The following is an 8,188-nucleotide window of genomic DNA, read 5'->3' on the forward strand; positions in this document are numbered from 1 at the left end:
TTTTTATGCCCTTTACAATATGACAAGTTTTAACCCTTTTGTGCCGGGGTTAACGTGTCTACATCGGATCAACTGTTCTGATGTAAACAAATTAAAATCTTGCGATCGTGCAAGTGATCACAAGATTTCAATGATGGGATCGTGTCAGGGGGGCATCCCTATTATGCTAGGCACGCCCTCCAGACCGCGATCCCATCAGGGAAGCGCCAGTGGCTTCAGGAAAGCCAAGTGGTTAGGACGTTGTATTCTGTCCTTCGACGCTAAAGCCCAGCAAAATTCGGACGGAATACAAGGCCCTAACGGAATTAAAAGGTTAAAGGTGCTAATTTACACTTCTATTTTTATACAAATTTAAAGGGACATTCCAGCCTAAATTAAAATCCACATGGTTTCATTTCAGTTTTGAATAGAAGCATTTCTGTCATATACATGTACATATTAGAAAAAATGCTACTAATAAAAGCTATATCTTTTTTAAAAGTGTATTTGAGTATGCACCGTGCACCAGCATTTTAAACGCAGCACTTGCGTAGAGAGCCTAAGATTCTTGAATCATCTGGTAATGACTCAATGTGTTAATTGCTGACATGTTACAAGCCGCACTGACTCTCCGAGCAGCTGTAGTATTTAAAATGCTGGTGCACTGAGAATATCTAGCTATGCTTCACATGCACGTACAGAGCAAATTGCTAGCACTAAAGCACTCATAACTTTTACTAGATGCATGTTTGCCAATACATGTATATTGCAAATGTGTTTCTATTGAAAGATATAATTCATCTATGTGCATTTAAATTTTGACTGGAATATCCCTTTAATGAACAATACAATTTAGTGGGTATTGATTATTGTGAGTTGGGATAATTGTTTACCTTTTAGACCTCTGGGGAAATGAACTTGAATTTTGAAAACTTTATTGTATGTTGTTAGCTATGTCACATGCTACTCTCAGATTACTTAATAACTTTGCTAATCAAATTTGCATCTTTATGGACGCTACAGCAACAGAAAAACACTATGTGCTAAAAATATTTCTCAGTATATTTATCCTTTTTACTTTGCATTGTATAAATACTAGAGAATTGCAGAAGTCACGGATGAAGTGAATACATGTGGTGCGTATATCAAATATGAAAACATGATGATTCAATATCAAATCTAAATGGAATGTAGAAAGGAACATACTGGGTTATACTGCTAAATTAAAGGGACATAGGAGTATGCTGGGACTGGAGTTAAAGGGACAGGGAGGTGCAAAAATAAAATGCTCTTTGTTAGAGTGTTTTATTATTATTATTCGTTATTTGTAGAGAGCCAACAGATTCCACAGTGCTAATTATTGCACCAATGTTTGAATATAACTATGTGTTTAACTCCTGGAAAGGGGTTAGACACATAGTTAAAATCATCTCAAGAGCAATAAAGCACTACAGGGAGATAGATGAGCAATGATAAGAGACAAATGTGTTAAGCTTAGCTACCATTCACTAGCTAGCTCCCAGTAGTGTATTGCCATTGCTTAAAGGGACACTGAACCCAATTTTTTTCTTTTGTGATTCAGATAGAGCATGTAATTTTAAGAAATTTTCTAATTTACTCCTATTATCAATTTTTCTTCATTCTCTTGCTATCTTTATTTGAAAAAGAAGGCATCTAAACTTTTTTTTTGTTTTTTTTTTTTGGTTCAGTACTTTATTGGTGGATGAATTTATCCACTAATCAGCAAGAACAACCCAGGTTGTTCACCAAAATTGGGCCGGCATCTAAACTTACATTCTTGCATTTCAAATAAAGATACCAAGAGAATGAAGAAAAATTGATAATAGGAGTAAATTAGAAAGTTGCTTAAAATGCCATGCTCTATCTGAATCACGTAAGAAAAAATTTGGGTTCAGTGTCCCTTTAACATATGTACATATACTTTTCAAAAAAGATACCAAGAAAATAAAGTCAATTTGATAACAGAAGTGAATTTAAAGGTGTCTTAAAATGACATGCTCTGTCTGAACCATGAAAGCTTAAAGGGGCATGAAACCCCAATTTGTTCTTTCATGATTTAGATAGAGCATACAATTTTAAGCAACTTTTCAAGCTACATCTATTATCAAATTTCCTTAATTCTTTTGGTATACTTTGTTGAAGGAGAAGCAATGCACTTATGGGAGCTAGGTGAACACATCAGGTGAGCCAATAACAAAAGGCATATGTGTGCATCCACCAATCAGCAGCTAGTTCCCAGTAGTGCTTTGCTGCTCCTGAGCTTACAAAAGTATGCTTTTCAACATGGGATACCAAAAAACGAAGCAAATTAAATAATAATAGTACATTTGAAAGTTGTTTAAAATTACATGCTCTATCTGAATAATGTAAGGGAAAAAATTGCTTCATATCCCTTTAACTGTGACTGAAATTTATGTGGAGCAATAGCAGGAGTCAAAAATAGTAGCAGTCAAAATCTGAATATGCCTGTGAGCAGGGTGCGGCATTGCACAAGCATTTCACCAGAAATGCTTGTGCAATTTAAATGCTGACAGCGTATGCTGTCGTCATTTAGCAAGGTCGAGCGGACATAATTCGATACAGCAAATCATGTCCGCTCGCCTCTTAATAAATCTACCCCATGGTGTGGTGATGAAGGACATGATACAACTGCCACGCCTGTGTCAGCTCTTTAAAGTACTTGAAAGTCAGAATTAAACTTTCATAATTCAGATAGAACATGCAATTCTAAGAGACTATGCAATGTATTTTCCATGATCAAATTAATTTATTTCTCTGGGTATCGTTTGTTGAAAAGCATACCTAGGTAGGCAGAGGAGCCGCAGTGCACTACTGGGAGCTAGCTGCAGATTTGTAGCTACTGAAATATGGTTCTTGTCATGGGCTCACCGGATGTGTCCAGCTAGGTCCCAATAGTGCATTGCTGCTCTGGAGCTAAATATAACTATGTGTTTAAACTCTTCGCAGGGGTTAATAGTTATGTGCACATATTAGAGCATTTTTTTTATATTTTTTTTACTTTTATGTCCTGTTAGGCTGGCATCATTTTTATTGCAGATGCATGGGCCACAAAACAATATTATTACACATAAAAGCTAGGAGTGGTATTACATAGTGTACTTTATAGAATATTCTACCTTAAAGTTTTGTTCAAAGCAGGATACTTTGTTCAGACTATGAAGTTATTTCATAATATATATACAATGATAGTTACCCATAAGTGTGATCATAGACAAAACATATGACTGTACATCTGTGCGTTGAGGCACATTAAAGGGACATTCCAATCAAAATTGAATTAGGTCTTTGAATAGAAACAGATTTACAATATACATACATTGGCAAAAATGCTTCTTGTAAATGCTATCACTGTTTTAGTGTTAACATTTTTCTCTGCACATGCATGTGAAGCTTAGCTAGATATTCTCAGTGTGCCAGGATGTTAAATAGTGCAGCCGCTCAGAGAGCCTGTGGGGCTTGTATCATACTAGCAATTGATAAATTGACTCATTACCAGGTAATACAAACTCATTTGGCGCTATAAACAAGTGCCTTGTTTAAAATGCTGGTGCACAAAACACACTTAAATTTACTCTTGAAACAACTATAGGCCCAGATTACGAGTTTTGCGTTAGAGGCTATGTGGTGCTAACGAGCAGTTTTGTCTCACCGTTCACTTACCTGCAGCGCTGGTATTACGAGTTTTCAGAAACCCGTCATTAAAAGGCAAGAAGTGAGTGTTGAGCAAAATTTTGCTCATTACCGCACTCCAATACCAGCGCCACTTAAGTCAGCGGTGAGCTGGTCGTACGTGCTCGTGCACGATTTCCCCATAGGAATCAACGGGAAGAGCCGGCTGAGAAAACGTCTAACACCTGCAAAAAAGCAGCGTAAAACTCACTAAAGCAGCTTCATTGATTCCTATGGGGAAATACATTTTATGTTTACACCTAACACCCTAACATGAACCCTGAGTCTAAACACCCCTAATCTTACACTTATTAACCCCTAATCTGCCACCCCCAACATCACCAACACCTACATTATAATTCTTAACCCCTAATCTTCTGCTCCGGACACCGCCGCCACCTACATTATATGTATTAACCCCTAATCTGCTGCCCCCAACACCTACATACTATTTATTAACCCCTAATCTGCCGCCCCCAACGTCGCCACCACTATATTAAAGTTATTAACCCCTAAACCTAAGTCTAACCCTAACACCCCCTAACTTAAATTTAATTACAATAAATCTAAATAAATATTACTATCATTAACTAAATAATTCCTATTTAAAACTAAATATCTATAAAATAAACCCTAAACTAGCTAAAATATAACTAATAGTTACATTGTAGCTAGCTTAGGGTTTATTTTTATTTTACAGGCAAGTTTGTATTTAGGTAGAATAGTTATTAAATAGTTATTAACTATTTAATAACTACCTAGCTAAAATAAATACAAAAGTACCTGTAAAATAAAACCTAACCTAAGTTACACTAACACCTAACACTACACTAAAATTAAATAAATTAATTAAATTAAATACAATTACCTAAATTAAATTAAATTAGCTAAAGTACAAAAACAAACTAACACTAAATTACAGAAAATAATAAGCAAATTACAGATATTTAAACTAATTACACCTAATCTAATAGCCCTATTAAAATAAAAAAAGCCCCCCCCCCAAATAAAATAACCCCCTGGCCTAAACTAAACTACCAATAGCCCTTAAAAGGGCCTTTTGCTGGGCATTGTCCCAAAGTAATCAGCTTTTTTACCTGTAAGAAAAAATACAAACAACCCCCCCAACAGTAAAACCCACCACCCACACAACCAACCCCCCAATAAAATTCTATCTTAAAAAACCTAAGCTCCCCATTGCCCTGAAAAGGGCATTTGGATGGGCATTGCCCTTAAAAGGGCAGTTAGCTCTTTTGCAAGCCCAAAGTCCCTAACCTAAAAATAAAACCCACCCAATACACCCTTAAAAAAGCCTAACACTAACCCCCTGAAGATCGACTTACCGGGAGACGTCTTCATCCAAGCCAGGCCGAAGTCCTCAACGAAGCCGGGAGAAGTCTTCATCCAAGCCGGGTGAAGTGGTCCTCCAGACGGGCAGAAGTCTTCATCCAGACGGCATCTTCTATCTTCATCCCTTTAAATAAGGTCTTGGTTGATAGCTTATAGGAGTTTCAAGTGAGGGGTTGTATGGGAAAAAATACATATTTTTATTGTGGTAGTATTCTTTAGGAGGTGTGTGGTTTGCTTGGATTAATAAATGTCTATTGCTATCTCAAGAGCAGTTTGTATTTATATTTATGTTATCTGTTCTTGAATATCTACACTAACCACCATGCTGTTTGCAAACAGAAAAAATGGACTTTGACTAGGGGACATATCAAACCTAAATATGTACTTTAACCCACTGTTATTTGTATGTATATACATCAGTACAATGAAATATTCTTGTTTTAAATTCATCATGATAATTATTAATGGGACATGAAAGAAAAAGAAACGTTCATGATTCAGACAGCGTGTACTTGAAAAATCCAATTTATTTCTATTATCAAATGTATTTAAAGGGATAGAAAAGGCAAAATTAAATGCATGATTCAGATAGAGCATGCAATTTTAAGACACTTTTACATTTACTTCTATTTTCAAATGTGCTTCGTTCTTTTGGTATCCCTTGTTGAAAAATAATACACACTTTTACTACACTAGTGGGAGCTAGCTGCTGATTGGCACCTGGACACATTTGTCTCTTGTGATTGGCTAACTAGGTGAGTTCATCTAGCTGTCAGTAGTGCAATGTTCTTCCTTCAGTAAAAGGATAACAAGAGAATGAAGCATATTTGATAATTGAAGTAAATTGGAAAGTTGTTTGGACTTGTATGTTCTGTCCAAGTAATGAAAGACAATTTTTGGGTTTCCTGTCCCTTTAAAGGGACATTTAACTCTAAAAACATTTTAACAGTATTGAAGTTCCTGCTTCCCTCTAGTTGTGGGTGCCACCATGTGGAAATCTAGCTTTTACTACATGATTCCAGTGTTGATGTGTTTGCGCAGGTGCAGCAACTCTCCTTCAGATACCTACAGTATAACCTAGATTCCATAATGGCGGCACCCATAATTAGAGGGAGGTGCACAAAATGTATTTAATGTTTAGTGTCCCTTTAAAGGTAAATGTGTGTGTTTCCGTGGGTGTCTGTGTGTGTGTGTGTTTCTGAAATTATGTATGTTTATCTCTACCTTTACACCTTTTTTCAAGTTTGACTACACTCAAGAATAAAGTGCATACACATTTGACACAACATTTTACAAAAAATTGCCCAAGTGTGAAGTTTCCTGTGGCTGTCTGTGTGAGTGTTTGTTTCTGTGAGTGCTTGTGTGTTTGTGTCTGAGTATGTCTGTGTGTGTTTCTGTGGGTGTCAGTGAGTGTCAGAGTGTTTCTGTGCATATGGGAGTTCTTCCGTGGGTGTGTGTTTTTAAGTGTGAATCTTTGTGAGAGTGTCTGTGTGTGTCTGAATGTGCATGTGTATATGTGTTGTCTGAGTATATCTGTGAGGGAGTGTTTCTGTGGAAACCATGGGTGTCTGTGTCAGTGTCTGACAGTGTTTGCTTGTGAGAGTGTTTCTGTGTGTGTATCTGAGTGTGTATGTGTTTCTGTGGGTGTCTGTGTTAGTGTGTGTCTATGTGTTTCTTTGGATGTCTGTGTGTAAGTGTTTTCTTGGGGGTCTGTATGTGTCATAGTGTGTCTGTGTGTGATTTTGTATTTGTGTATGTATGTTACTGCGTTTACAACATTTTAAAGTTCGACTACACTTAAGAATAAAGTGGACACACATTTTAGTCACTTGGTCAAAAATTGCACAAGTCAAATAGGGGAGTCCCCCTCCCCGATCAATTTGCAACCCATTGTATGCCTCTTGTCAGTAGCTCACCAGATTTGTTCAGCTAGTTCCCAAAAGTGCATGACTTTAACTATGTATTTAATCAGTTTGCAGGGATTAAACACATAGGTATATACAAGCAACAGTATCATAAACAAGACAGAAGGAGAAAAAGTAGCATTATTGTGGCACTCTTAAGAAGGGTAGCTACAAACAATAATAGCTGTGTGGAGTGTAAATGTTTGTAAAGTGGATCATGCCACCAAATGGTTAAAACATAATAAAAAAGTGAGATTGGTCACTGCTTTCTCTCATAAGATAACAAGAAAACTCGTATCAGTATAATATATCTGCATTTAGCTCCTTATTTAGTTTAAATTGTTGGCCTTAACTGGCACTTTTTTCAGATAGAATCCTCAGCCGACAGGGGTATCCTTTTTGGTAACCATTGGGCAGATCCTGTGGGATCGGTCCTCTACATGATAGATAGTTTCCTTTGGGGAGCTTAATCCGGTGATTGATATTCCGGATTTTCACCCTGTTTGCGGCAGGTTCTCTGAGTAAATTAGTCTCTATATAGATATATTATACTGATACAAGTTTTCTTGTTATCTTATAAGAGGAAGCAGTGACCAATCTCACTTTTTAATTATGTTTTAACCATTTGGTGGCATGATCCACTCATTTTTTATTTACTCTTTATTAAAAGTTAAGTTTTACAAACACTCACACTCCACACAGCTAATATTCAGCCAGATTACGAATTTTGCGTTATGAATGGCTCGCTAATAATTTGCAAGTTATTTCCACCGCTCACCTTAAATAGCGCTGCTATTACAGGTTTGCAAAAACCCGGCGTTTGCGGGCGATATGGCTGCGTTGAGCTCCATACCGCACACAAATACCAGCGCTGCTTTGAGCGCTTTGATGTGCTCGTGCCCAATTTCCCCATAGACATCAATGGGGAGAGCGGCTAAAGAAAAGCCTAACACCTGCAATGACGGAGCGTAAAGCTCTGTAACGCAGCCCCATTGATGTCTATGGGGAAAGAAAACCCTGAGTCTAAACACCCCTAATCTGCTGCCCCCGACATCGTCGACACCTACATTACACTTATTAACCCCTAATCTGCCGCCCCAATGTCGCTGCCACCTACATAAATTTATTAACCCCTAATTTGCCGCACCCAATGTTACCGCCACCTACATAAATTTATTAACCCCTAATCTGGCGCCCCCAACATCACCGCCGCCACTATACTAAAGTTATTAACCCCTAAACCT

The sequence above is a fragment of the Bombina bombina genome, chromosome 6, assembly GCF_027579735.1.
Source record: "Bombina bombina isolate aBomBom1 chromosome 6, aBomBom1.pri, whole genome shotgun sequence".
Taxonomy (NCBI): Eukaryota; Metazoa; Chordata; class Amphibia; order Anura; family Bombinatoridae; genus Bombina; species Bombina bombina.